Raw genomic sequence first — 11,980 nt, forward strand, 5'->3', positions numbered from 1 at the left:
AGGTCTCTTCAGAATGTATTCGATGTTAGGTAAGAGAAAAGGCCTATGTTTTAGTTTTAAAATTGATCTTTGTGGTATGCACATCTGGACTCCACAGTGGTTGTTGTAAAAATGTAGGGATATACTAAGTAATTTAAACCAAAAACTACCATAAAAAGAACTCGGTGCAAATTTCGAACCGAAAACATGATTTTCATGGATGGCTCACCAAAATATTAGGCAAAGAACAGAAAACATGTCTCCTTCCTTCGAAATGTTGCACTTACGCCGTGTATTCGCGAGGCAAAAATTGGAACTACAGTAAAACCTCGTTAATTCGGATCTCACAGGACCGGCGAAAATGTCTGAATTATCCGAAAGTGGAAAGGACAAAGAAAACTGCGCTTCAAACGTTTCCGTGTGACATACCTTTATTTTGAGAAGAAATCTATTATTGCCACCTGCTTTGTGGATGGAGGACATTTGGGCGGAGACAACAACTTTCCTTAGCACGGTCAGGTGCTCCATCGCACTCGCACTGTCCGAGGTGCACATCCCGTGCGCTGACGACCCACTGCACCAAGGCCTCTCCTAGTTTCGGGCGCGCCGCCTTCTGCAGCTGCTTTCTTTTCACATTGAACTTCTCGCTCTCGAAAGCCAGCAGGATCTCGGCCTCATTTTTCACGTACGGGACCAAAGTGCTTCTCTTGACGTCGTACCTTTCCATCACTCGTTGTTGAGAGACGCCGTCCTTCAAGGCCCTCAGTATTTCCACTTTCGGCGCTTAATTCTTGGCCAGGTACTTCTGCCACTTAGGGACTGCCGCTTCGCCGGCGGCGCCGCCATGGAGGTGGCTGCAGTTTCTGCATGTGACGATGCACGGCATTACAGAGCAAAATTGGTGCGAAACCAAGGAGGTAAAACCAGGCAAAACAAGGAGAACCGGAAGAGCGAAAAACCAAGGGAAAAACTGGAAAAACCACGTGTGCACCTCAGATGGATAGCAATCATACCCTTTGGAACGGGGGGTAGCTTGCGCCACCTGCCAAATTCGTCCGAATTAACTATAGCGCGCCACACTGCCTCCGAATTAATGAGCGTCTGGTACCATTGACTGATACACACGTTTGACGGGACCAGATCGGCAGTTAGAATTATTCAAATTTCCGAATTAGTGGGGTTGAATTAACGAGGTTTTACTGTATTTTCCGATCTGCAGCCGCAAGTAGCGGCCATGCAAACCACGCGACATGATGTCATTGGAGGACTTGTAATAAAATAGCAAGTTTTGCAACTATCTGCTCAATATGAGCCTGAAAATCATCAACAAAAGTTTATTACTCAGAGTTTTAGTGGCGCCAGCTTCCCGAGGTCAACAAAATTGCCAGCTCAACTGACGAGGAACTAGATGAGCATTGTTTGACTGTTTGTTAGAATGTTGGCTCTCCTGTTTTCTAGAATATTGAGTTCAAACGCTGCCGCTAATATTGGCAATGCCGATCCGGGTGTGGTCCTATGCGGAGGACATAGCTGGAAGTGTCAGGGCTCTCGTTTGTTTTTGTAGGTCTCTCTGGGGGGCCTATTTCCGGTCCTCAGGGGTGGCTTCCCCCCTTTCAGCTTGCCTATCAAAGAGTGCCGGAATAACCAGATGCCGCCAAGTGATCCATGTGCTCTTGCACAAGCTCAACACCTTGAGGGAGAGATGTGTGGCCAGAGCAGAAGCACGCACTGGCATACGGAACGCGAGAAAAGAATTACTGCATCCCAGTTCGGAGACATTGTGAAACAGCAAGCACCAGTATACAAGAAGTTTCTGAGAACAATCTCCTCGGGCACACATGGCACGACACGTCACATGAGGGCGGGACTTCAGAATGAAGCGGTTGCTCTTAAGTGCAAAAAGGTGAAGCAGAAGGCTGAAGTCTTCGGTGTTAACATTTGTGTCAACCCTTGCCTTCCCATGCTGGGGGCGTCACCAGATGGGCTGGTCTGGGACGAAGATATCCAAGAGTATGGACTGGTTGAGGTTAAGACCGTGTCGCAGGCGATAGACGTGGGCCTGAAGATTTTTCATGAAGTAATGGGCAGACGATTTGTAGAGTTCATCCATGCAGACAAGAGTGTCGACAAGAGACACAATCATTGCTGCCAGGTGACGAGACAGCTTGCTCTCACAGGACTGGAGTGGTGCAACCTTGTTGTCGACTGGGCGAAGCACTGCTGGGTCACACGGGTGCCGTTTGACGAAGCACTTTGGGTCAACGCAATGTTGCCACACCTGACGGACTTCTTTTTTAAGTATCAGAAAGCCTGAATGGCAATCAGAACTGTCTTGTCAGGGTGAAATCGACCTCATTTTTAAGGCCAAAGACCGACTAGTGATTGAACTCTGGAGAATATATAATAAATAAACTTTTGTGCAGCAAAAGTAGTTGGCATGAGATGTAGTTGCAAATGCCTCAGACTGCTCATTTCGGCGCAAGAGTTTATTACAAAACGTAACCTGTTGCACCCATGTCTAATATACTGATCGTGAAACTTGCATGCCAAAAATTGAGTTTGTGCACTATGCATACTGAACTCTATAGGGAGCGACCGAACTGCAGGACTGGTGGCAGCTGATAAAACCTGTTTGCTCTACTGACGTCTAACTTCTGGTTAGCTCAGTTGGTACTTTTTGGCAGGCGGCTCAAGTCCTGGGACGACAACCTGGTAAGCCAAGGCAGAAAGGTCTGCTTACTCATTGATAATTGCTCTGCTTACCGTTGTAACGTCAGCGTCAGCAACTGAGCTTCGTTTCCTGCCGCCAAACACAACATCGGTGCTGCAGCCTTTAGACCAAGGTATCATTCGTGCACTGAAGGCAGGCTACAGAAAGCACCTTGTGCAATGGCTGTTGATGAACCTGCACACTGTGCGGGAGCTGAAAATTGACCTACTGGGCGCAATAACTATGTTAAATGCGTCATGGAACGACGTGAAAAAGGAAATGATTCAGAATTGCTTCCGTCATTGTTGACTCTACATTTCCGGCAAGGCTGGCACCAGCTCACCAGACAATATTGATGAACCCCTTGATAATGACGAACCCCTCGAGGAACTAGATGATTTGTTGAGCCAGCTGTCCGAGTTCCCGGGTGCCGTGCGTGAAGGGACTACAGCTGCAGACTTTGTGTCCGTCAACGACGATGTTGCGATTACCGGAGAGCTCGCTGATGAAGACATCGTTACCAATCTAGCTAGGGATCTTGCTGACGACAGTAACTGTGAGGACTCAACAAGTTCCGACCCGCCCACTTGTTCCGATGCACTTCATGCGCCGAGCGTTGTTGGCCGCCGCTGGGCGTCCATAGAAGGCTGTGGGCTCAGCTGTTCCGAGTCAATCGACAACATTGAAAAGTGTATGCTGAATAATGCTTTGAAAATGAAAAAGCAAAAGAAGATTGGCATCCATTTCTCGTGCTAATGTGCTCACGGTGAATATATTTAGAAAGTAAAAAACACTTTTTAATGAGGTATATTTAGTACATTGCCAAATTCTTTATTCGTTCTATATTGAAATACACGATATATCGACCTAATTTCCATTGTTTTGCGAGTTCGACATATGCAGGTTTGACTGTATTCATCACTGTAAAGCCGACGACAAAACATGAGGACAATAGCAGAAATAGTGCGAAAAGCAATCCTGGATCAGAATGGATTCAGATTTGCTCCAATGTGGCCAACCATCCAATGAACATCAGCTAAATCTAAACAAAATGAAATAACGCTCTACATCCCCCATCGTCGAGACTACTGACAGAGCCAAGCAAACGGTTGAAGTGATTGAGTCACCGCCCTTCACATCGGGAGATTCACCCCCATATTCCACTTGTACACACAGGCCCCAGAAGTCCAAGCCCGTGTAGGATCATTCATTGATCCAAGGACTCTTCCTTACCCTACACTAGACAAACCCCCAGCTCTTGACCATGAGTGGACCACCAGGACATAAGCCCCCAGCAGTGAACGAGCAACCTGTAGCACTCTTCATATGGCTTTTCAACACCGACTCGCCCATGGCGGCAACATCCTTGCATTCATTGTTGTAAAGCCATGCCCCTTGAAACTTGCTTTTGCCAGGCATTTCCTTACTTATACAGACATTTCACTCGCATTAATGTGCAGAAAGTGCGGCGCTTGTCGTAAAACAACTGAAGATAAAGCACGATGCCAATGGCGGAAACAACATGCAAAAGCATTCCCGGATTGGATTGGTTTGGATCTGCTCCGATGTGACCAACCATTCAACAAACATTGGTCAAATTTATACAAATTGAGATAACTGAAACAAAAAAATCGAGAAGCATAACGAAAATGTAAGAAATATACCCGCGTTTGTTATTATAAATAGCCATTCACAGCTGTTGCCAACAGCAATAACCTTGCTTCAAAAGCTGGGTGCTCACCTACCGCTCCCTCCATCACTTACCAGTGAAGCAGACTTTGGCGACGCAACGGTCCTCCCACGCAAAGTGGCCTCCCAAGGAAAACAAGTTGCAGTCACAGGAATCCATCCAGTCAGTATGACGTCCACCGATGCAAAACGAAGTGTTTCTCTTTGAGTAACTTGGCACGGCGGTTCCTAAAGGTTCCTTGACACATTGCACCACATTCACGAGCACCGCACACCGCTGTTCACGCTGGACGCATCCTGGGGGCTGCGCAACCTGCATGCAGAAAACACTACGGCCCTTTAGCGAGCTTCTCACCGAGTTCTATGCCCTCTGTGAAGGCACAAACAGACCCTTTTCAAAAGTGTGCGCCATCTAGAGGCTGCTGTGCCCATTATCCGAGTTTGCCATCGTTGGGCACACACAGTGAGCGTGTATAGGACACGAAGGCTGCGTCGGGGTTCAATGTGACCTCGGCTCGGCTCACAATGTTGCTTGATGGGGTCTATAAACAGGGTCTATTACAAATGCATGAGCTTTAAATGCCCGTCATCTCACACACTTTTTGAAACTTTAATATATTCTTTCTATAACCACCACTTAGGTAACAACCTAAACTAGCGGGCATTGACTGAGAAGCAAGGAGAAAGAAATGCTATCAAATTAATTTTGATATCTTGTATCTTGCCCGACGCTTGCGTATTCAACGTCCCGATCTGGGGCAATGCTTTCCCTTGAGCACTCGAGTGCACCGCGGTGAAGCAAGCTAAGCAAACTTGCAATGCTTACTTCACAGGTGCCGCTCCACTGCAGTACACAAGAGCACGGTGAGAAGCACACTCAGCAAAGCTCGAGAGCAAACAAGGTACATAAAATATTGCAAAAATTACGAGTACAGTCAGTGTTTGACACTGACAGAGAGATCAAGTAGGATAGTATGTTATTTGCGGCTAAAATCGAAAGTTCTGAAAATGCGCACAAGCCTACCATAACCTTCCGGACATGTAGCGGGGACTGAGCCGTTATATTTTCAGTGTGAAATAAAGCGGAGTCATCAAGTGAAATCAACCTTCGGCGCAAAGTTGGAGCAAGTTTCTCACATTTGGGTTAAATGTAGCAGGATGTAGCAGGGTAAGCCTTTTAGCGCAGTTTGGCACCAATGGTGTAGAAATCACATCACCACAATCTTAAAGGCCGACGTACACGTCGCGCTTTCCCCTCTTGCCCGCCTCCTCCTTTCATATATCCTCTCCACTTTTTACCTTGCCCCAACTTGACTCCTCCTCGCAACTTAGGAGAAGAGAGCGCTAAAAGGATTATCTTCCCTGCAGAAAACCGAGGTTGTACGTCGGCTTTTAACATATTTTGTAATGATATTGGAAATGCAAGCTGGAATGATGTTCTTACTACAACGAATTCAGATGTGGCCTAAAATAATTTTTAGACAAATTTAAAGGCTTTTATGTAAAGGATTCTTCTGATAAGAATGTAACACATCCCAAAAAATTCGAAAGCCATGGATTACCCCAATTCTTCTGTGAAATATTATAAAAAATAAACTATTTCAGAAATTTCTTAAATCTAGAAATCAAAACGATTTAAAAAAATTCAAATCATATCACAGTAAGCTAACAAGGAAACTTTGAAGCACCATTGAAGGCCATTATCATAATTGCTTTATATCATCAATTGGACGTGTTGTCACATGAAAAAAAGTACCTCGATTTTACAGGGCGATCATAACCTTGACCGCTTAGAAAAGCTTTACACTGATTGCAAAAAATTAAGTGGTACTGCCTTATCTAATGCATTCAATTATCATTTCGTAAATCTAGTTACTAAAACTTAGAATGACGAAGCATGTGGGTATGTTAAAAATGGAAATATGAATTCAATATGGTTTCCTCATGCAGCTGAAGTAAAACCACCCTAAATTGTATATTGCATCGTTCATCACATTATCAGCAAAGGCAAAAAAAAATGTAATTTTGGCCTTTAAAAATATTATGCAGGGAAATGAACGAGCCGGACTAATCAATTAATTAACCGAATTAAGGATGGCAATTAATCGGGTTAAAATTTCTAATCGATGTCCAGCCCTAGGTATAATATCGCAACGTCCAGAAGCCATACTTCCCAACATGTAAAGACGAGTTTTCTTTTTTGCGTCGACCTTCAGTGAGGAGAAAAAAATGTCGCTCTCGTAAGACACGGGTGTGTTTTCCCGTCGGATGGGGGTAATATTAAAGCGTCGAGCTTGATCGCGGAGACTGCCTGCAGCAGAAAGTGACCGGATGCAGTGGGAATAAGCCACAATACGCTCATGTTTTGCAGTACCGGATGGCGATGCACGATGTTGCCACCTGTGTTTTCATGTTTCCCTCTGTCACTGGCTGGACAAGCACGGCTTGTCGGCCGTTGCCCGGGTGGCCATAGTACAGGCAGTGAACAGTTTTAGCAAGCTGTAATACCGTTGTTGCGTGCAGAGCCCAAAAAACTATTCCACTAACAAAAGCAGGGACGGAAATGCCCTCCCTCCTACCACCCCAGCGTGTTTGCTTCGTAAACTGGGCAGTACCAAACATCCGGTTGACGTGCAAACAAGGTTCAAAAACGAATAATCTTGGCAATATTACGTGCAAATGCGCGGATCTAGATGTGCAAGTTGAAGAGACTGTGCAACGATATTAGCTTGGAATGTTTTTCGCTTTTCACAAGCTTACTGGAACTAGTGAGACCCAAGAATACTTACATGCAATGCCACTGACCGAGAAACTCCTTCGTTGCAGTGTAATTTCAAGGACAAAAGCAAGTTTTCTTTCTAACTCTCTCCTTTGCACAACATGATGATGTAGCAGGGGGTCGCAGTGCCCCCCAGTGACGAAAATTGAATAGAGCTCATAGATCTACCCGAGCATTGCAAGCGAGATTTTACCTGAGCGTTGCAAGATTTTACCCAAGCATTGCCTAGGGCCAAAACGGCCCTAGGCGCTCGCCCCTAGGGCCAGTCCGGCCCTAGGGGCGGGCGACCTGGGCAGTTGCCCAAGGCGCCATCAAAAGGGGGGCGTCGACACGCCCCCTTTTTGATGTTTTTTTTTTATCCTTTCGACTTATTTGAACACAGCACCCAACACGACCATACATGCATGACTGGCATTACTTTTTGGAATGCAGTTTTCATCTGACAAAACTATTGTGTTGGGCCACTACTCACATGTTCAGTAACAATCTGATGTCATACCCAGTAGATAGGGGCATACAAAAAGGCAAAGGACGGGAGGGCCACGTTTAGTTTGACCAGGGCGCTTCATGGTGTAGGGCCAACCTAGAATGCCTGAGCACTCGATTTGGGCTCGTGATAATCTATACCTCAAGCAGTGGCCCATCTCTAATCGCTGCAATGACAACAATAGCCGAACCCTAACAATGTCTGGAACTCAGCGCGTGCCCTGTGCTTTGCCGACCCCAGCGCGTGGCTATGATCAGCATTGGAGGCACATAATCGGTGTCTGCATATTCTGACTGTGAGTTGAAGGGGTGAGTATGGCTCGTGTTCCATTTTTTCTGTGCCTTCTTTTGTGTGTGGTGAAAAAGGAACACATGGTTTATAAGTCATTAACGTAAGGGATTCGTTCTAAGCAATATGTGTGCAAAGTACAAAAATTGCTGCATCGCCCCTTTAAGAAAATTGGCTAGATATGTCCGACGTGCCTTTAAGAATACGGGCGGATACATCCGACGTAGCTTAATCAAAATCAGCCGGATACATCCGACATACCTTTAAAGGCTGAACCACATAGAGCTCTTTTTGAACATATTTACAGGCATTTCAGGTAATTCCAACGTATAGCGGGAGTCGGGACGAGCGTTTCCTCCATGTCTCAAGGCTCGTGTAAATATGCGCTTATTCGATGATCCGACCAAGACAGATCTCGGCACTTCGGTGTGGCGTATCGGGAAACATATGACGCTGCGCCATACATTTTCGTGGTGTGCAAAATCTCATGAGTTGACGGCCAGCAGTTCCTCAAAGATTAGCTGGCCTAGCTTTGTGGTAGGCAGGCTAGCTTAGCTCAGCCGCCGAATAGGGCGCTCGCTTGTCGTGTTTAACAGTTTATTGGTGAACTGCATGAAATCGCTATATCTCTTTCGAACAAGCAATGAACAACTGAGACAGAAGGAAAGACCATCTATGTAGCAGGCAATGTGGAACAAAATATAAAAGGAAGGGTTTTGAGCAGAGATTACGACCGTCCTCCTGCCGGGGCTTGTTGGCAACATGGCCATTGAAAGAAACATTTTAAAGACAAGCGTGAGCAAATTACGCCTACGTTGTTTATTAACATTGTTATTTCTATCACTTTGCGGAAAGCAATAATAGAGCAGCTGATTTACACTTTGCCTCGTTACATTTAAAGCGCGAGTAGGGCACTGCACCAAACGCCCAGGAGACATCGACGAAAAGTGCCGTGTGTGGTTGGGCTAGCTTCCCCTCCACCCTTCTGTGAAAAAAGTGCCAGCCAAATGTTGTGATTAAGCCTGCTGAAATGCATGTAGATATGTTGAGAATACTTCCTATGCGAGTCGGCCTTAAGAATAGCGGCTGTTTGACACACTTTTAAGAAAATCGGCCCGATACATTCAACATACTTTTTAAGAATATCAGCTGGGTATCTTTGACGGACCTGTGAAGGGGCCATGAAATGAGTTTATCAGCTGGGTATGTTTGACGGGGCCATGAAATGAGTTTTTCGGCTTGGATAAATAATTTTTGTATTGTAAACTTACTAATCGCATACTGTTTAGTGGGCCAAAAGAAAGAGGGTAGAAAGTGACAAGCCTGCTGTTTGGTACGAAAATTCGAAACTATAGCGGACTATTTCATACCGCCTTTCCTTCGAGAGCTTTCCTCCTTTTCACTGTGATACATCCGCGGTACCTAAAGCACATCAGCTTACCCCAGCTCACGCATTGAACACGATCACTGCGTCACTCGGACGTATGCGCTCGTCAATAATCAATCCGTCCACGAATATTTTAATTCACGTTCGTGGCCAATGAGTGCCGCGACGGCACTTATCATTGCTTGCGAATGAGAATTTCTGTGGTGCGCTTAAAAAGGACGGCGGAAGCTGGAGTCATCGTACCGGTGCCCAAGCACGACACGACCGCGTGATTTCTCATTTCGCTTCGATATTAAAAAGAAAAGCTGAAAACACTTTTTTTTAATAAAGATAGTTGGATACATTCCATGTATTTTTAGTCAGCGTTTGACGAAACAATGAGTCGATGAAACTTCGTGGGACTAACTGAATGACACCACCTTATTACAACGAACAGAAAACTAGAACCAAATACAGTCCTACAAGCCCTTTGTCGCCGAAAACTTACCAGCCTTGGGGAACCCTTGGTGACGACTTGGCGACCCTTAAAGGCTGCATGCGGCCTACCACGAAGAACTTGAACTCGTGACTCGTTTAGCGCATAATTTGTTAAAAAGACACGCACCAGAACCGCTTAACGTCAACAAAAGCTTGCGGGAGCGCGGTTCCAAAAGTTCGAAACAAAGTCGCGACGCAAATATGCAAATCGCCAAAAGCACACACGCAACCAGAAAGGGTGATCACGATAGTGCTGGTGATACCCAGATTGAGACTTCAGATGCTTCAGATGCTTCAGATGCTCGAGACAAATGCATCAGTCCACTGTCAGAACTCAAGAGCGTAAAAAGCGCTCCACTGTTATTCTACATTTAAGATAATGAACCTTCTTTTTGTATAAAAGAACAAAACGGAAGGTGTTCGTTTCTGAGGTGTACCGTATCATGTTAATGAAAACGGAACTAGTTAGTTTCGGTTTATTTTTCTAAAGCTATGAATTTGTGAATTCTCTATGCTGTCCATTCCTTTCGGTTGAGTTCCGTGGCTGTGATACACAGCCCCTTCCCCTGGCAAGTGCCGAGCGCTCCGCGCTAGCGGTCGTGGCGGTCGTCGAGCGGTCGGTCTCCGTGAGCAATCGGTCACGTGATCCATCCCAGTGGCACGCGCTGCCACTGCACTCGCCCAATGCACTCGGTGCATTGGGCGAGTTCAAGTTTCCGTGCAACACTCTGCGAGTGCGATGCATTCTGGGAGAGAACTCAAACGGTGCCAGTGCGTGTGAAACGAATTCGCTATCACAGTTACAATATATATATGGGTGATTTCATCTCAACTCAGGCACGGATTTAGGGTCGAATTTTTAATTTTGACGAAAAAAATATATGTTTTGGGGTAATTCCTATAATAAAAGAAGACGCAAACGGTTATTTCGTCGGATTTTTTGTTCTCAAGTTATGGACCGTTGAAGCGGTCAAGGTGGAAATTGATGTTTTTCCAGCCTATCGGAGGTGCCATATTTCACTCCATCCCTTTTCAATACTTTTTACGCTACATCAATATAACATTTTGGAAACACTCTAGACATAGGCTTTTTCATGCTAATTAAGCGTCTAGGTCATAACATTAATAATGACTTTTTTTTTTATTTGTCAAACCGCCTCTCTGTGACGATATTTGACGAAGTTCAGCAAGCTGTGCTGTGTGACCTAATCAACATATATTTATGATCTTTATATCACCGTAAAGCACCAATTATGCTCTTTCTTTTGAGTATAATTTCAATATTTTGCCACAAGTATATAATGCGCTACATGTGCCTGAAAAACGAATATTTTGAAAAACTAGCAAGTTTGGAGTCGATTTTCTAAAAAGACCCACTTTTTATTTTTTTCATTTTTTATTCACAGTTAGTTAATATAGTAGTCTATCAGGAACTACCAACAGAAATTGTAATATATTGTTGGTATGGCCGCTATTAAGACTCGAATCTTGTGCTATGAGCGTTTTGAACGGGACTTCGCACAGGCGCTTTGCTGAGCAGAATTTTGGCCAATGTAAAGTTTTCTATTTAAAGGGATACTACAACGAAATTTCGGCGCTCATTTTTTGGTCTATATGTGTTCAAAAGAGCAGTATCACATGGAACATACCAATATCTTGTTAAAAAAGTCTCGAAAAGGAATTTTAAAACGAATTAAACGATTAGCAAAGAGCACCTGGTGGATGTCGCTAACGCCTCGTTTGTAATGCTCGTCTAGAAACCTTGACAGCTAGTGACGGAGGTTGACTCGTCTCCGGCCACGACGAGAGAAGGGGGGAAGGAGGAACTCCCCTCGTCCCAAGAATCCCTTTTGTGTGTCGCAGAAGTCGCTATTGTCCCCCTAGAAGATTATAGAAGATTAACCCGTCACTCAAAATTCGTACAAAAGCAGCCGCTTCGGTGGCTGGAACGACTAGGCCATCTTCTCGACGTCAGCCTCGCCGTAGCTTTGCTCGTCTTGAGACGACCTACGTCACGATTGCTTTGGATGTCACATGCTCTAAGCTGGGCCTTCTCCGAGCGCTTGCCAGAGTGGGCCGTTTATAACGAAAAATACAGCCACCAGGATCAAAATACAGACGTGCGATTGTCATTTAGGGATATTGTGGATCATATTCAACCTATTTTTGAACACGACGGGAATA

General features: G+C 45.2%; 1 long non-coding RNA gene across 1 annotated transcript; it reads right to left on the reverse strand.

The window, feature by feature from the left end:
* Positions 1-569: 569 nt before the first annotated feature.
* Positions 570-10,017, reverse strand: LOC121836387. The gene is made up of 3 exons (XR_006077910.1): positions 9,807-10,017; positions 4,454-4,691; positions 570-842 (listed from the first exon to the last, which is right to left on the reverse strand). It is a non-coding gene; the product is annotated as an uncharacterized LOC121836387 (long non-coding RNA).
* Positions 10,018-11,980: the final 1,963 nt, after the last annotated feature.

Source organism: Ixodes scapularis, unplaced genomic scaffold (genome assembly GCF_016920785.2).
Source record: "Ixodes scapularis isolate PalLabHiFi unplaced genomic scaffold, ASM1692078v2 PGA_scaffold2__306_contigs__length_199485367, whole genome shotgun sequence".
NCBI classification, from domain to species: domain Eukaryota; kingdom Metazoa; phylum Arthropoda; class Arachnida; order Ixodida; family Ixodidae; genus Ixodes; species Ixodes scapularis.